Source organism: Brienomyrus brachyistius, unplaced genomic scaffold (assembly GCF_023856365.1).
Source record: "Brienomyrus brachyistius isolate T26 unplaced genomic scaffold, BBRACH_0.4 scaffold49, whole genome shotgun sequence".
NCBI lineage: Eukaryota > Metazoa > Chordata > Actinopteri > Osteoglossiformes > Mormyridae > Brienomyrus > Brienomyrus brachyistius.
Window position 1 is genome coordinate 192151 of NW_026042324.1, and position 19730 is coordinate 211880.

The following is a 19730-nucleotide window of genomic DNA, read 5'->3' on the forward strand; positions in this document are numbered from 1 at the left end:
ATCGCCACCGATCATTTGATTCCATATTCCCCCGATGTTGGCGCGATGTTAAAGTGATCAATATGCAACCTTTAGCCCACTCTTATCTTCCTTTATCAGGCTATATATATACATATATATATATATATATACAGGTTAGGTCAAGCTGGGGGAGCATGCGCTGATGCTGCCCCTTGCCGCACCCACCACACGTCGAAACTCCTCGCAGACTCATGGCCCAGTCCCACCCTCGTTATAAGTACTTTTATATGCAGTAATTGATAACTAGTAATTTCCAGTAACCTGCACAACGCTGCTGGCTAGTAACGTTGCCACCGTTGGCTGAATCCGCAATAGTTGTGGTGCTATGATGTTAGATTGTTACAGGGACTGTGATAAATGCAAATGCAGACCCCTCTATTATGGTTGCGTTAAAAAGGTAAACATTTTACTCAGATTTCATGCATTTGGTGGTGTGCTTTTTATACCATGACAAGTTTTCCTAAAATCAGATTTAAATAATTTCAGGCTTTTCGATCCTGAACACAGCTATTCCCAAATCAGGAAGTAATGTTCTGAGTCGGGATGCTCTCCACAGCGCCGTAGTAGAAAGTCCAGTGTTGAGACCAGCATTATAAGCGGTGGTCTGGGCGTTCACTGCAGCGCGGATCAATCTGTCAACCCACGGTTCCTGATTGGGGAAGAGTGTGAACCATCAGTGTAAAAATCCATAACATGCAGCTTGATTATGGCAGAGGACATTGTGCCCAAATATTAAGGGAGGGAGTATTTAGAGATGACAATGATTATCTTCCCAGTGATGATTTGTGGCTTATCCGCTCTTTCAGAGTGCCAAGAGTGATTCTGGTAGAACTGAACGATGAATTTGTCGCGGAACATACCGAAAGGAACTGGCAGACAGATCAGGGATATCCCAGCCCATTTTGAGTTCCATTATTCCTCAAGTTGTGCCTGGTTTTAACCAACTGTCAAGATAATATTTTAAGTTTCCCTAGTGTGGATGTAGTTCAACGTATTTAGAATACATGTGTAATTGCTTCTGAGCATTTTCTGATTTGTATTTTAGTGGGCGGGAAAAAAAAATGTCAGAAAATACTTTGAGAGATCTTACTGTATGTGTCTGACGCATTTGAAAGTATTAACAAAAATGTGTAGTTTTATTTATTAGTTTGCTTTCTGTCATTTTAAGGACCTTTATCACTAGGCTTACAGACATTTTAATTTAGCCCATCACTGCCTGTGGCAAGATGCAAGTAAGTCACGTGACACACCCTGTTGGGCCCAGCTTGCTCACCGCGAACATTGTTTTCCCATGACTAGTAAACCAAGGGGAGAAGCTGCGTTGGTGCCTGGTGCAAATTGACAAAGTATGCAGGAAAGTACGCTATCAAATATTCCTCACTGAATGTCATTATAGGCGGGAAAAATAAAGCAATTAGCAAGCAGCAGTGCTGTACTCTACAACTTGTGGATTAATTTGCCAGCCTGCTAGTGACATTCTAGTTAACTTCACAGGCATGACCAGGCAGTGGCGTATCGTGGTTTGTCACATATGCAGGATTCATTACAAGTGGAGAAGTCAGCTGTGTTAAAAATCAGCTAAACTGAAATGGAAGGCTTGTAGTATAAGGGAGAAGGTGAAGGAGAATGTCTTTTATGTGTTTTAAGTTGATTAAGTTTACATATGGTAAAGGTTCATTGTCTCTTCAAATGAGTGCTTGCAAATTTAAGGATCTAGGAAATTAGCTTAGTCTACTGTTGCAATAATACACAGCTGCAGACTCTTAATGCCACTCTCTGGCTCCTTCCGGTTGGTGGACGCATGTGCAGAAAACAAAGAAACAACAACTTTTTTGCTGTTTCACAAGCTTTCAAAGTAGAGTTCCATGGCACCTTTAAACTTAAAGGCCTGTATTTGCAGTAGAATGGTCATGCAATTTGGATTTAACGCCAAAAAAATGTCCCTGTGCGTGCAGCATTTAATGAATTACCCCTCTATACTTTTTGCACTGCACTTGAGATCTGAAGAGTCCTTTAATTCAATAGCAAGACCACTACAATTCTCTACATGTACATCAGTTTAACCAATCATTATTTAAACTAATCAAATTTTGTGTCAAACTTCACAATATTTTAAATAACCTCACAGACACAAACCATACGCAAAATAATCCATATTTATTTAATAGAAAAACAAGAATAAGAAGTCTTATCTTAACCTATTCTTATCTTATCCTATGTAATCTTATGTCATACTATCTTACTTTAATCTTAACTTATCCTATCTTAGTCTTATCTTATTCTATGTTATCTTACATTATATACAACCTTATCTTAACCTATTCTTAGTCTTATCCTATGTAATCTTATATCATACAATCTTAGGATTAGTTAAGATAAGAACATAAGAACATAAGAACTATACAAACGAGAGGAGGCCATTCGGCCCATCAAGCTCGCTTGGGGAGAACTAAACTAATAGCTCAGAGTCGTTAAAATCTTATCTAGCTCTGATTTAAAGGAACCCAAGGATTCAGCTTGCACTACATTATCAGGAAGGCTATTCCATACTCTGACTACACGCTGCGTAAAGAAGTGCTTCCTTAAATCCAGCTTGAAATGTTCTCCCGCTAATTTCCACCTATGGCCACGAGTTCGTGTATTTAAACTAATGCTGAAGTAACTATTTGGTTGAACAGCATCCAAACCTGTTAGAATCTTATATACCTGGATCATGTCCCCCCTCAATCTCCTTTGCTTGAGACTGAACAGATTTAGCTCAAGTAACCGTTCCTCGTATGACATTCCTCTAAGACCAGGAATCATTTTTGTGGCCCTACGCTGCACCTTTTCTAAGGCCACAATGTCCTTTTTAAGATATGGTGACCAAACCTGCACACAATATTCTAGGTGAGGTCTCACCAAGGAATTGTATAATCTTAGCATTACCTCCCTTGACTTAAACTCCACACACCTGGAGATATACCCCAACATCCTATTGGCCTTAAAGGTTAAACTACCTTAATCTTATATTATCCTAAGTACTTGTGAGATGTCTCACCTAATTATTTACAGGTTCTATGAAAAACTATTTACATCACACTGATAGCCCATCTCCACAGCCATCTCCAGGACCCCGGGAATGGCACACAGCTGATCCAGCGCCTCATCAGGAAACATCAGCTCAGCTTGGGCACCCTCATTATCACCATATGAATAGTGACCCCCTGAATTTTGATTCCTCCCCTGCTTGCAGATGTACACTGCATGCTGAAAATCGTTCCAAAACTGATTACACCAGTAATGAGCAAGGCACTTGGCATCGTAGGTCATGGCTGAGTAGTTGCATAGATAAAAGTTATGGAACTTATTGAATCTTTCCATTTTTTCAAAAACAATAGAAGGGGACATAAGTGACGTTCCACAGACTCCCAGAATTCACAGCGATCGTTAAGCGACCCATTCAATCAGAATAGAAGGAAATGGCGAGGAGACGTTCTTATCTCACACTGGTTTTTATTTACAACTGAATGTTTAGCACACTTGGAAAATTTCCCGTATTGCCAATATTCCTAAGAATCTAGGGATATGTCGATACACTTATTGCCATGTTGTGTTTTGTCCTAAAGGTACGGATTCTAATTAACAGTTTACATGCAAAGGTTCCCGCGGTGGTTTACTTTGTGCTCTGTCTGACCCCCGGACCGTTAGACAGCAGTGCTGTAATCCATCTTCAGCCATTTCACTCTTCCACTGTAGCAACGCAAAGTGAAGAATTCTGAACAATGATGGCGGCACATTCGCAGCTGCTCCGAACTCTCCAGTGTTCCTCTGACTGTGTTTTATTGGTTTATTTGCTTCCGGTACCAGTATTTTACGCATCCTTGTTCTTCTTTACTGTTGGTGTATGTTTCTTTGATTTTATATTGTATTTTACTTGTACTTTTATCCTTAACATGGCGTCGACAGCCTTGCTCCAAAGACATCTCATTGTATTTGCACAGTGACAGTAACGCTATCTTATCTTGCGAGAGGAAGTAGCATAAGGCTGTACTGCTAACGTTAGCATTAGCAAGCCTAGCAGTGTTGGTAGTAAGGCGTTACTATAATCCCACTACTCTTGTCTGTAAGGAGTAATGTAACTAATTGCCATTAAAAAACACGGAAGGTGCTGAAATTTAAATGCACTCTTTACCTTTGTCTTGCGTGAAAATATTAATGGATAAAGGCAGCATGTTCCCTTAATTTCCCGTTTATGATGTAACGCCACCCGACCTCACCATGGCGCAATGAATGGGTGGTATTGTAGGTACGCTGATAGATACAATTAGACGGTTGTATTGTCTGGCACTGTCATAGCTGCAACACTGAAATAATATAACTAGCCAGAGAGCACACATGCATTGGCACTATGTCTCCGCGATGCTTGAAAACCCATCAGCAAACATCTCTGTGTTGCAGAAACATCGCCACCGACCATTTGCACCCACCACACGTCGAAACTCCTGGCAGACACATGGTCCAATCCCACCCGTATTAAAAGTACATTTATATGCGGTAATTGATGAGTAGTAATTTCCAGTAACCTGCACAACACTGCTGACTAGTGACGTTGCCGCCGTTGGCTGAATCCGCAGTAGTTATGGTGCTATGATGTTAGATTGTTACAGGGACTGTGATAAATGCAGACCCCTCTATTATGGTTGCGTTAAAAAAAAAGCAAACATTTGTACTCAGATTTCATGGCGGTGTGCTTTTTATACCTTGACAAGTTTTCCTGAGATCAGATTAAAAAAATTCCAAAATATAGCAGCATATTGACGTGTATTCTCTGTATCTTAAAACGTGGCGGGTCGTCAGACTCGGATACACAGCTCTATGGTCCACACAGAGGAGATGAAGAACCTGCACTTTGCTAAGTCACGAAGTTATCTTTTGTCATGTGACTACGTTTACGTGCCTTGACGCAATTAAGATGTTTTCATGTGTTTTTAATGGCGCAGTTACAGAGCATAGCCATGTAAACGCATTAATGGGGGAATCTCATTTATAAAGGCTTCGTGTGACCGAAAAAGATGACAAACATTCATACTTACATTTGTAAGGAGATTTTGGGATTTATAAAGAAAAGGGTACGCTGGGAAAAGAACTCCTACGTTCTGCGAACGAGGCTGACGGGGATGCTGTTTCGACAGAATCCTGTAGAGGGCACTGTGCACGCTAAATTGAAGGCTCCAGGAATGTTTTCTGCTTTTCATTTTACTAAGAGAATAATAATGATTCAAATGTTTTTGGTCACACGGCCATTGGCTCTGAAATTAAACTGTCCTTTTAAATAAAACTGTTTACATTTGCAAACTGTATTGTATGCTGTGTTTGAATGTTCAGATATCGTTATTAGATATTTCACTGCATGTTTTTCAACAAAATGCCCTCTGAAATTGGTACTCTGTCACTAAGACGTACTGTACAAACAATGCATTTTCTGCCCAGGGTAAAGGCTTCTTATTCAGTTTCCCTACAGGGGATAGCTGGGGTCCGTGGGATGTTTGGAAGTTAGTGTCAGGGCATTCTGGTAGAATGTGACCTTTGGCAACAATGGGCTGGACAGCTCTGTGCTCATCTTGTCTCATCTGGGACTCCCACCATCACTGCCACTGAGCATCTCCTCTACAGGCAAACACTGAAGTGCCACCAAGACCAGCAGGTGGCTCTGGGATGCAACCACTTCTGAGGCCAGATGAGGGAGCCACTAATGATGGCTTGAAGAGATATCAGTGTTAGCATGTTCCCCTAATTTCCTGTTTATGATGTAACGCCATCCGACCTCACCGTGGCGTGATGAATGTGTGATATTGTAGGTACGCTGACAGATACAATTAGACGGTTGTATTGTCTGGCACTGTCATGGCTGCAACGCTGAAATAATATAACTAGCCAGAGAGCACACATGCATTGGCACTATATCTCCGCGATGCTTGAAAACCCATCAGCAAACATCTCTGTGTTGCAGAAACATCGCCACCGATCATTTGATTCCATATTCCCCCGATGTTGGCGCGATGTTAAAGTGATCAATATGCAACCTTTAGCCCACTCTTATCTTCCTTTATCAGGCTATATATATATATATATACAGGTTAGGTCAAGCTGGGGGAGCATGCGCTGATGCTGCCCCTTGCCGCACCCACCACACGTCGAAACTCCTCGCAGACTCATGGCCCAGTCCCACCCTCGTTATAAGTACTTTTATATGCAGTAATTGATAACTAGTAATTTCCAGTAACCTGCACAACGCTGCTGGCTAGTAACGTTGCCACCGTTGGCTGAATCCGCAATAGTTGTGGTGCTATGATGTTAGATTGTTACAGGGACTGTGATAAATGCAAATGCAGACCCCTCTATTATGGTTGCGTTAAAAAGGTAAACATTTTACTCAGATTTCATGCATTTGGTGGTGTGCTTTTTATACCATGACAAGTTTTCCTAAAATCAGATTTAAATAATTGCAGGCTTTTCGATCCTGAACACAGCTATTCCCAAATCAGGAAGTAATGTTCTGAGTCGGGATGCTCTCCACAGCGCCGTAGTAGAAAGTCCAGTGTTGAGACCAGCATTATAAGCGGTGGTCTGGGCGTTCACTGCAGCGCGGATCAATCTGTCAACCCACGGTTCCTGATTGGGGAAGAGTGTGAACCATCAGTGTAAAAATCCATAACATGCAGCTTGATTATGGCAGAGGACATTGTGCCCAAATATTAAGGGAGGGAGTATTTAGAGATGACAATGATTATCTTCCCAGTGATGATTTGTGGCTTATCCGCTCTTTCAGAGTGCCAAGAGTGATTCTGGTAGAACTGAACGATGAATTTGTCGCGGAACATACCGAAAGGAACTGGCAGACAGATCAGGGATATCCCAGCCCATTTTGAGTTCCATTATTCCTCAAGTTGTGCCTGGTTTTAACCAACTGTCAAGATAATATTTTAAGTTTCCCTAGTGTGGATGTAGTTCAACGTATTTAGAATACATGTGTAATTGCTTCTGAGCATTTTCTGATTTTTATTTTAGTGGGCGGGAAAAAAAAATGTCAGAAAATACTTTGAGAGATCTTACTGTATGTGTCTGACGCATTTGAAAGTATTAACAAAAATGTGTAGTTTTATTTATTAGTTTGCTTTCTGTCATTTTAAGGACCTTTATCACTAGGCTTACAGACATTTTAATATAGCCCATCACTGCCTGTGGCAAGATGCAAGTAAGTCACGTGACACACCCTGTTGGGCCCAGCTTGCTCACCGCGAACATTGTTTTCCCATGACTAGTAAACCAAGGGGAGAAGCTGCGTTGGTGCCTGGTGCAAATTGACAAAGTATGCAGGAAAGTACGCTATCAAATATTCCTCACTGAATGTCATTATAGGCGGGAAAAATAAAGCAATTAGCAAGCAGCAGTGCTGTACTCTACAACTTGTGGATTAATTTGCCAGCCTGCTAGTGACATTCTAGTTAACTTCACAGGCATGACCAGGCAGTGGCGTATCGTGGTTTGTCACATATGCAGGATTCATTACAAGTGGAGAAGTCAGCTGTGTTAAAAATCAGCTAAACTGAAATGGAAGGCTTGTAGTATAAGGGAGAAGGTGAAGGAGAATGTCTTTTATGTGTTTTAAGTTGATTAAGTTTACATATGGTAAAGGTTCATTGTCTCTTCAAATGAGTGCTTGCAAATTTAAGGATCTAGGAAATTAGCTTAGTCTACTGTTGCAATAATACACAGCTGCAGACTCTTAATGCCACTCTCTGGCTCCTTCCGGTTGGTGGACGCATGTGCAGAAAACAAAGAAACAACAACTTTTTTGCTGTTTCACAAGCTTTCAAAGTAGAGTTCCATGGCACCTTTAAACTTAAAGGCCTGTATTTGCAGTAGAATGGTCATGCAATTTGGATTTAACACCAAAAAAATGTCCCTGTGCGTGCAGCATTTAATGAATTACCCCTCTATACTTTTTGCACTGCACTTGAGATCTGAAGAGTCCTTTAATTCAATAGCAAGACCACTACAATTCTCTACATGTACATCAGTTTAACCAATCATTATTTAAACTAATCAAATTTTGTGTCAAACTTCACAATATTTTAAATAACCTCACAGACACAAACCATACGCAAAATAATCCATATTTATTTAATAGAAAAACAAGAATAAGAAGTCTTATCTTAACCTATTCTTATCTTATCCTATGTAATCTTATGTCATACTATCTTACTTTAATCTTAACTTATCCTATCTTAGTCTTATCTTATTCTATGTTATCTTACATTATATACAACCTTATCTTAACCTATTCTTAGTCTTATCCTATGTAATCTTATATCATACAATCTTAGGATTAGTTAAGATAAGGTTAAACTACCTTAATCTTATATTATCCTAAGTACTTGTGAGATGTCTCACCTAATTATTTACAGGTTCTATGAAAAACTATTTACATCACACTGATAGCCCATCTCCACAGCCATCTCCAGGACCCCGGGAATGGCACACAGCTGATCCAGCGCCTCATCAGGAAACATCAGCTCAGCTTGGGCACCCTCATTATCACCATATGAATAGTGACCCCCTGAATTTTGATTCCTCCCCTGCTTGCAGATGTACACTGCATGCTGAAAATCGTTCCAAAACTGATTACACCAGTAATGAGCAAGGCACTTGGCATCGTAGGTCATGGCTGAGTAGTTGCATAGATAAAAGTTATGGAACTTATTGAATCTTTCCATTTTTTCAAAAACAATAGAAGGGGACATAAGTGGGGGTTTCGGACCCGTAACCAGCTCAGATGAGGGGGCTGCAGCCTGCGCTGGAACCTGATACAGAGGGGTGGGATGAACCATGGCTGGAGCTGAAGATGGGTGTGGAGCTGGGCTTACAGGTGAGACTACACATGGTGACGGAGGAGGAGAGTCTGTAAAAAAAGATGGGGATGGAGAGGAGGCAAAAGAGGATGGGACTGGTGATGGAAATAAGAAGGAAGTGGAAGAGAAGGCTGGTGAGCAGCTCAGGCTCTAAAATTGATGGAGTGCGACACAGGATGCTAGCAACCTCGTCGTCACTCTGGGTGAGATCCTCACACGGGATCTGGTCACCCACCTGGATTGAGTCAAAGGGGTTTGCCAATTTGCTGTCACTGAAGGTTAGCAGCTTCTGTAAATTTTTGGTAAATGGCCCCTTCTGTTTTTTGTACTTCTTTCTACGGCCTGACCGGCCTCCCGCCGTATTTCTACGGCGTCTTCTGCCCTGCTGAGCCCTGCTGGTCGCCACCGGGATGGGAGCAGATCCAGATATGGTGAGGGAGCTGGGTGCCGGCGGCCCAGTGTGGCATTTCCTCCGACGGCCTCCACTGCTGGTACTGGTTCGTCCTTTGGGATTATAAAGACAGGGGACAGCAAATTTAATCAAAGTGAATCCATATGTCACTCTACAAGAAAAGTACATCACATACATCACAGATATCGCACTTGGCAGTCAGTATTGCACATTGAGAGAAATTCTGCCATCTTATCGGATATAGGAAACACATGCTTGGGAGACTTATGCGCTGGTCTTGAATTGGGCTGCCTGCATTTCAGCAGGGGAACTTGACCTATAAAAACACACCATGTAGTGCACAGATTCCCTGACATGCAGAACAACAGCGAAAAACAACACTGGAAAGGTTCATGTGCACCAAATTTACAGATGTAGCCGCTTGAATTTTCCCCTGTTTCCATGATGGGGCCTTGGCTGGTCCTTGGCTGGTCCATGACAGGTCCCTGCTGGGCCTTGGGTGGCACCTTGGCTATAATGAGATCCCCCACGATGATGTGTGTAAAGTACTTGCAATGATTTATCCATCCACCAGGGAGAGCAGTGATTATGGAAGCAGAAATGACTTACCTGAAATCAGGTATTGTAACTCCACTGCAGAAAATGAAAATCTAAGGAAGTATAATTTTCTTATATTTAGACAAAATTCCAATTTCATTAATAAACTGACTACACTGCAATAAATGGCCTGTGAAATGTAAGAAATTGTTTCTGTTGTGAGGCAAAGATGGCCTAAAACTAGCAAAATGTGTTTTAGTCAGTTTATTGATGAAATTAGAATTTTGTATTTTACTTCACCTTTTGGAGATAAGGCGGACCCAAGATGTGTGCAATACAATAATTACAGGCCTAAACAAAGTAATACGGTTGCTTGTGGAGAATAAAGGTGGACAGAGTGGAAAATGAAAAATAAAAATGCTTATGGTTCTGTACTGTGCTTGAATAAAACGGACGCATTCCTTAGTCTGTTCTGTCTTTCCTTCTGGCTAACAGTCTGAAAGGCTGCTGATGGCTGCACATTCACAGGAGGGCTGGGGGCAGTCACGATGACGTGTGAATCTGTCATAAACTGCTCTGCTTGGCCACAATGAAAAGAGATATGTTTGCAGGGGATCAAGGTGAGGTTGTTTTCTTAACCTAAGAACACTGAACCAACGGTCAAGCATGGTGGTGGTAGTATCATGCTGTTTTGCTGACAGTACTGTACATGAGAACATTGCAGAAAGACAATGGGATAATGAAGTAGCACTAGATAGATAGACTGGGATTTTTTGTCATAGTACCAGACACAAAAAGAGGAACATAAAAGAAACATAGCATAACAAGTATTTACTGTAACCCTATGGAGTCTGAGGCCTCTCACCCACTTTCAAAGTAGTCTGACAGGCCTTGACATTTTACTGTTTTTCTGAATTGCTAAAACGCATGTCCTAAAATCTCTCATCTCCTGTAATCAAACCACTAAGCACAAACTCTAAAATTCAAGCTAAACTCACAAAACCTTACGCTTGTCTTGCAAAATCAAACAATCTTCTCAAAACTATATTATCTTTGCTCAAAAGCAAACACTGTTTTCAGACCATGCATCTCGTCAGTTGGGTAAAGGTACACTACTGAACAGTCATAGCACTCTACAGCAAAAAATGAAAACAGTACCAATCAAAACTGTTGTTGACATGTAAATGAGAAACCGTAAGACTATAATAATAGTTAAAAAAAATTATGGTCGTCTACCATATGACTGATAATTAATATGTAACGTTTGCCATACTCAGTACTCCAGAAAAGTGACTGTAAAGAACAACGCCAAAAAGTAAACAAACGAGAGGCATATTACAGTAAAATGTTGTGCAACTGCCAAGCCAGAGTCACAGAAGAATATTCATCCTGCCTCATCGCCATGTCTCAGGGCTGGGTCTAGCGATGCTATCCCTTGTTGAGTGATGCAGAAAGAATCCTCTGTGTGACCCATTTGTACCTTGACTTCAAAATGCAACTCCTATCCTTCTATGGCACGTATTCTATGTTCTAGTCACTCTTTGGCTTTATTCAGCACAAACTCAGCACCAATAATCTGTCAACATTTAGAATGTGATTATTCTATTTATTTTTTATTTTTTTGTTAAAATCTACTTTAAACATACACTCTTCAAAAACCTATTTTCAGTGGTGCTGACAAATTGTAAAAAATCACATTATAAATATTTCTAGCCTAAGCTTGAGCTCTGAAGCTTACAGACATAGGGGATGGCTACACAAAGGTGAATGAGACATTCAGAAAATTGTATGAGGTTTGATTACTAAAGTGTTACAACTTTGAAGTGACTTTGGAGTCACCAGACCTTTGCATACTGTCAATGGCCCATCAGTCTGGACTGTCTGTCACTGCTCTTCACACCAATCAGTTTGGAAAGGCAGTGTGAATTTTACAGGTTTTTTTTTCATTTGCTAAGACAAATACTGCAATACTGAAGTTGCTTTCTCAAAACTCTTCATGCAGTCACCACAACATTTACTTATGTGGGCTAAACTGTTTAGCATTTCACTTTGCTTTCATACAAAATGCAATCAATGACTAAATGCTTCAAAAGCCATGGATTCCTGTCTCACTCACAATATTACATTTTCAGAGGCCAATTTGCACATACCTACATACTGACCCAAAAACTGCTAATAAGACAGTCAAAACTGAAACATGTCATTTTGCTAAATCACTATCAAGACCCTTTCTAAAACAGATTGTAAAAAACACATAATACAAAGAAATTATGTCAGTTGACACAAGATCAAACAATGAATGTTGGATGCCAGGATATTCCTCCAGAGCAATGCCAAGGATGGATCAGGCATGTGGAGATGTTACCCTAGATACTACCCTGTCTTAGCAATTGAAAACAACTGTAAGAAAAGACACAATACTAGCCTTTTTACAGTTTATAACATGCAACGGATTAAACGTCGATGAATAAAATGTGCAATCACATTATTCCAGGAACAATGCAAAACAATAAATGAATATTAGAACTACAAATTGTCACTCCTGATCAGGATGCCAAGCTTCAAAACAGTTCCTGTCTCGTTACTGTATGACATCATAGCGCTGGATTAGTATGTACCGGCATGCTCGCTATCCAAGTACCTAGCCCTGTTTGTCTCCGGTGTTGTAAAAACTCTGGCTGTAGCTTCAGTTTACTTTAACTCCAACAAGTTATTCGGCTAAGCAAGAAATCCTGCTTTGTGAAGTACCCCCGATCTCAACCCTATTGAAAATTTGTGGGTCCGTGCCAGGAGCCCAACTAGTTTAAATGAACTAGAAATTCTGCAAAAAAGAGTGGTCAAACATGCAGCTGGAATTATGCCAGAAGCTTGCTAACTGATACTTTATTGATCTCCCCTGTAGGGAAATTATCTTTACGCCTCCCTCAACTTGCTCTTTTGTGGAGTAAGTTGACCACGAAGGGCTGCCACCCGAGCTGGGGGTTAAGGGTCTTGCTCAAGGAGCCGCAGACGTGCTGAGGCTGGGTTTGAACCTGCGCCCTTCCGATTACAAGGACACAGGCTTAGCCCACTGAGCCACACGCAGATAATTTCCCTACAGGGGATCAATAAAGTATCAATTATGCCAGAAGCTTGCTAATGGCTACCAAAAGATTCTCGTTGATACTTGTGTATGAACTTGTGACCACAACTAAAATGTGTTTTTGTAAAGAAAGCGCCATCTCATGGCAACACCCTGCAAGTGAATAAATGAGCGCGTTCAGACGAGAATTTAGGCACACCCCCAGAAGGAGGGGGGTTACTCCCGTTGGCTGGCTTTTGCCAATGTGGGACATGTTCACCTGTTACCTTACCATTTGACGTCGCTTTCCTGTTATGTTCAAACACATCACAGCCACAGATTTTAACGGATTTCATTGTGCAGTACAGCAGACATGCTGAAAAGAGCCCCGTATTTTTACTGCTTCATGGTAACAAATCACCGTTGGGCTAAAGGTGAACCATTTTATTATTTAGTATCCTAAGACACGTAGTTCCAAAATAAGATTGTGGAAAAGGGGGGCCACACTCCCCTGGGAAAACTGTACGAGTTGCTGCAGGAGGGTAGTACTCGCTGCGGGATATCAATTACGATGCAGGGTAGACAAGATGGAGGGAGGTTGTTATGAGTTTTATTTCCTGTACATATGAATGGATGTATGTATGGTTCTATAACAGATAAACGGAAAACCAATTACTACAATGCTTACAAAAGCCATTACCATAACACACCAACACAATACATAATCGAAGTAAAGGGAATGATTGGGTAGGAAATTAACGTAAATACCTTCCTAAGGTATAACAAAACACTCGTCAGCGATAATTACAACTTATTCAATAAACTCAATACTTACGTTCATCAGTGACGCATACATAACCCACGGAGTTTATTACTTTCAGGAACAACTAAGTTAACTAATTATAAGCTACCGCTCGCTGACATGCTACCTATCTCTCCGGCTCTCCCGCGCTCTAGTCCTGCGTGCACCCATAGTCCTTTGCACGCACCGCCGTTTCTTAAAGACACAAGAGCCTTTCTAACAAAGATAGTTATCACAGACTGCAAGATTCAACAAGACCAGCCAAGCCTGTTCTGACTTTCATTCTTCGAGTGCTGAGATATTCTAGGCATCATTTTGCCGTTCTTACCATGGCTGACTGAACCGGGGATGTCTTCCGGAGCAATCCGGACACTGACGGCGTCATTTGGCAGGAGCCAGTCGATTCTCCGCAGGTAGATGAAGGCAGACATCTTTCGCGTCTTGTCTTTTGCTGGGAAAGTGCAAATCTGAGCTGCTTTGAATGTTTGAATCAAAACTCGAAACGGAATTAGAATTGTTATGATGCGGTTGCTAAGATATGGTAGTCGATTAGTGTCAGCGCGTGGCAAAGTCTTCAAGCACTTTAATCAAATGACCAGACACACGATATATATTGACAAAAGCGCGGAAAGATAATAGAAGCACCGTAAATTTAGAAGACACGTCTAAAAACAGAAAATGTTATAAATAAAATGTATTGAAGTATTTAAATAGAATTCCTTCCTGGCAGCAAGTAACGCGAGAGCTGCAGACGTGACGTTCCACAGACTCCCAGAATTCACAGCGATCGTTAAGCGACCCATTCAATCAGAATAGAAGGAAATGGCGAGGAGACGTTCTTATCTCACACTGGTTTTTATTTACAACTGAATGTTTAGCACACTTGGAAAATTTCCCGTATTGCCAATATTCCTAAGAATCTAGGGATATGTCGATACACTTATTGCCATGTTGTGTTTTGTCCTAAAGGTACGGATTCTAATTAACAGTTTACATGCAAAGGTTCCCGCGGTGGTTTACTTTGTGCTCTGTCTTACCCCCAGACCGTTAGACAGCAGTGCTGTAATCCATCTTCAGCCATTTCACTCTTCCACTGTAGCAACGCAAAGTGAAGAATTCTGAACAATGATGGCGGCACATTCGCAGCTGCTCCGAACTCTCCAGTGTTCCTCTGACTGTGTTTTATTGGTTTATTTGCTTCCGGTACCAGTATTTTACGCATCCTTGTTCTTCTTTACTGTTGGTGTATGTTTCTTTGATTTTATATTGTATTTTACTTGTACTTTTATCCTTAACATGGCGTCGACAGCCTTGCTCCAAAGACATCTCATTGTATTTGCACAGTGACAGTAACGCTATCTTATCTTGCGAGAGGAAGTAGCATAAGGCTGTACTGCTAACGTTAGCATTAGCAAGCCTAGCAGTGTTGGTAGTAAGGCGTTACTATAATCCCACTACTCTTGTCTGTAAGGAGTAATGTAACTAATTGCCATTAAAAAACACGGAAGGTGCTGAAATTTAAATGCACTCTTTACCTTTGTCTTGCGTGAAAATATTAATGGATAAAGGCAGCATGTTCCCTTAATTTCCCGTTTATGATGTAACGCCACCCGACCTCACCATGGCGCAATGAATGGGTGGTATTGTAGGTACGCTGATAGATACAATTAGACGGTTGTATTGTCTGGCACTGTCATAGCTGCAACACTGAAATAATATAACTAGCCAGAGAGCACACATGCATTGGCACTATGTCTCCGCGATGCTTGAAAACCCATCAGCAAACATCTCTGTGTTGCAGAAACATCGCCACCGACCATTTGCACCCACCACACGTCGAAACTCCTGGCAGACACATGGTCCAATCCCACCCGTATTAAAAGTACATTTATATGCGGTAATTGATGAGTAGTAATTTCCAGTAACCTGCACAACACTGCTGACTAGTGACGTTGCCGCCGTTGGCTGAATCCGCAGTAGTTATGGTGCTATGATGTTAGATTGTTACAAGGACTGTGATAAATGCAGACCCCTCTATTATGGTTGCGTTAAAAAAAAAAAAAAGCAAACATTTGTACTCAGATTTCATGGCGGTGTGCTTTTTATACCTTGACAAGTTTTCCTGAGATCAGATAAAAAAAAATCCAAAATATAGCAGCATATTGACGTGTATTCTCTGTATCTTAAAACGTGGCGGGTCGTCAGACTCGGATACACAGCTCTATGGTCCACACAGAGGAAACGAAGAACCTGCACTTTGCTAAGTCACGAAGTTATCTTTTGTCATGTGACTACGTTTACGTGCCTTGATGCAATTAAGATGTTTTCATGTGATTTTAATAATGCAATTACAGAGCTAGCCATGTAAACGCATTAATTGGGGAACTCATTTATAAATGCTTCATTCATAACATTTGTTACATTTCTAAGGAGATTTTGGGATTTATAAAGAAAAACGTATGCTGGAAAAAAATGCGTACATTCTGCAAACGAGGTTGACGGGGATGCTGTTTCGACAGAATCCTGTAGAGGGCACTGTGTACGCTAAATTGAAGGCTCCAGGAATGTTTTCGGCGTTTCATCTTACTAAGAAAATAATAATAATTCAAATGTTTTTTGTCACACGGCCATTGGCTCTGAAATTAAACTGTCCTTTTTAGATAAAATTGTTTAAATTTGCAAACTGAATTGTATGCTGTGTTTGAATGTTCAGACATTATTATGAGGTATTTCATTGCATATTTTTCAAGTTAATACCCTCTGAAATTGGTACTCTGTCACTAAGGCATACTGTACAAACAATGCATTTTCTGCCCAGGGTAAATGGACTGCATTTATATAACGCGTTTCAAAGTACTCAAAGCACTTTACATTTTATGCCACACACACACTCCGGTGGCGAAGGCTTCCATGCAAGGTGCCAACCTACACACTAGAAGCAATTTGGGGTTTAGGGTCTTGCTCAAGGCCCCATTTTGATGGGGACAGGAGGAACCAGGGCTTGAACCTGCAACCTTCTGGTTGTCAAACGATAGCACTACCACCATCTTCCCCAGGGTGAAGGCTTGTTATGCACCGTTTCCCTAATGGGGATAGTCCTCGCAGCAATAAAAAACATTTTGAAAATACAATATATTGTATGAAAAATTACAAATTTAAGTCCAAAACTGTTCTACTTGACGGTAAGTTTCACCAGATTTACAGTAACAAAAAAAAACCCATAAATGAACACAAAATTCACACATAAAAAAATCTACAAATGAAAGAAATGTAAATATATCACTCCAGTGATAATCCCTCCTCCAATACTTCAGAACAAACCTTCCCCCACCCCTCCACAACTCCCCTTTTTAACTTATTTACCTTAAACAGAAGTGTGTATTAAAGGCATATAATTATCAGCAGACTATATAAAATGGTAAGAGTGCCCTCTGGCGGCTTGGGGGTGTGTTACCTCTGTGGATTCAGGAGGCGTTTTTCCTAAATCACAGATATATGAATTGCTTATTGATTGGGTTACTCTGTCACATCAATCACTGGTCATAAAAAGTACATCACTAAAGTACATGATGATACCTAGAAAAACAGTAACTATGGAATAAGATATTCCAGGAACGTTACAACTGTGCAGGTTACAATAAAAAAAAAAACAATTGTAAATAATTTATAGGTCTTACATGCAAAGCACATGGCCATAAAATAATGCCATAAACGTTTATAAACTAATTAACTGCAAGTACTAATCTATTATAGTCGCATGTTAAACAAGTGGCAAGCTGGTTCAGTAGGTTGTAGATTCTTGTGCAGTTTTTTTTCCGCCATTTAAAGATGCAGTTTGATGAACTGGTGTTTCTCAGTTGCCCATAGTGTGTGTTATGTGAAGGAGTGGCACCCTGTCCAGCATGTACCCCAGCCCTGTAGCCAGTGCTGTCTGTGATAGCACCCCCTATGACCCTGACCAGGAAAACCAGAAGGAATAGTGAGCGCATATATTAAACTAGACCAATACTGTTAATCTAAAAATGACAGCAGTATTTGAGCAATGCAGCCACTGAGCAATGGCTGCATACTTCAAATGACACAGAAAAAGGGAAATTGAAAACGTCGTTAACAGAGCAGGTTAGTGGTCAGATGACTTTGTTGAAATTAGTTGATGTAGTGTAAATGCAATATTTTGACTCTAAGAGTCAGTGGTCACTTTTGCATCTGATGTGACATTCATGCTATCAGAGTCTCATGCTCAGGTCCGATTGCTCAAATATGTTAGACTGAGGGAAATATTGTAAAACTTCATCAAGGAGTCAAGAACCCAACAGCAGTAATTCCATTAGCAGAGCCCAGAGTCATTACTCTCAAACAACGTCCTTCATTTTTCCATTCTACTACTCGTAACATAATGGCACAGCTTCAAGCACTGTCGTCTCAGACCATTGGGACCTGGTTTCGAGTCTCCACCAGGATTCCATGAGTGAGGACTTTGCATCTTCTCCCCGTGTCAAAGTCGGTCAGTTCTCTCTCATCAATCAAACCAGTGAAATAGACCACCACCATCGTCCCCATGCTGAAGAAAACTTCATTGTTCAGCCTCAACAAATACTGTCCTGCTGCACTCACACCCATCATTATGAAGTGCTTCAAGAGGCTCGTCATAAAGCACATCAAGACCCTGCTGCCCTAATTACTAGACCCCCTGCAATTCACATATCACCACGACTGTTCCATGGACAATGCCATAGCCACCACACTCCATTTGGCCCTTACTCACAAGACACTTGCGTTCAAATGCTGTTCATAGACTTCAGTTCAGCATTCAACACAATCATTCCGCAGCTGATTGAAGAACTGAGCCTCCTGGGCCTGAACGGCTCTCTTTCCAATTGGACCTTGGACTTTACTGAGAAACCTCAGTCAGTCTGGATCAGGAGCAACACTTCCAGCACCACCACACTGAGCACTGGAGCCCGCCAGGGCTGTGTGCTCAGTCCACTACTGTTCACTCTGATGACTCATGACTATGTGCCAATGCACAGTTCAAATCACATCATCAAGTTTGCTGATGACGCAGCTATGGTGGGTCTCATCAGTAAACACGATGAGGAAGCATACAAAGAGGAAGTGCAATGACTATCGAACTGGTGCAGAGCCAACCACCTGTTTCTGAATGTAGACAAAACAAAAGAAATGGTTGTTGAACACGGAGTGACCACTCTCAGCTGCACATCAACGGGTCATGCGTAGAGATCATCGATAGAACCAAATACTTTGATCTCCTTCTGGTGGAGAACCTTATGAGTTTAACCAATCATTATTTAAACTAATCAAATTTTGTGTGAAACTTCACAATGTTTTAAATAATCACACAGACACAAACCATACTCAAAATAATCCATATTTATTTAATACAAATAGAAGAATAAGAAAACTAAAAACTAAAATTATACAACTTTATATTAACCTCGTGCCCCCCCCATTTGGGGAATGAAGGGCAGGATAGGAACAGTACAGTCCCTGACAAACCTATCTTATCTTATCCTGTGTTATTGCATATTATATAATCTTATCTTAACTTACCCTATCTTATTCTTATCTTATTCTATACTATCTTACGTTATATACAATCTTATCTTAACCTATTCTTAGTTTATTCTATGTAATCTTATGTCATATTATCTTAGTTTAACCTTAACTTATCCTATCTTAGGCTTATCTTATTCTATACTATCTTATCTTAAGCTATCCTTAGTCTTATCCTATGTAATCTTATATCATACAATCTTAGGATTAGTTAAGATAAGGTTAAACTACCTTAATCTTATCTTATCCTAAGTACTTGTGAGATCTCTCACCTAATTATTTACAGGTTCTATAAAAAAACTATTTACATCACACAAGATAGCCCATCTCCACAGCCATCTCCAGGACCCCGGGGATGGCACTTAGCTGATCCAGCGCCTCATCATCAAATATCAGCTCAGCTTGGGCACCCTCATTATCACCATATGA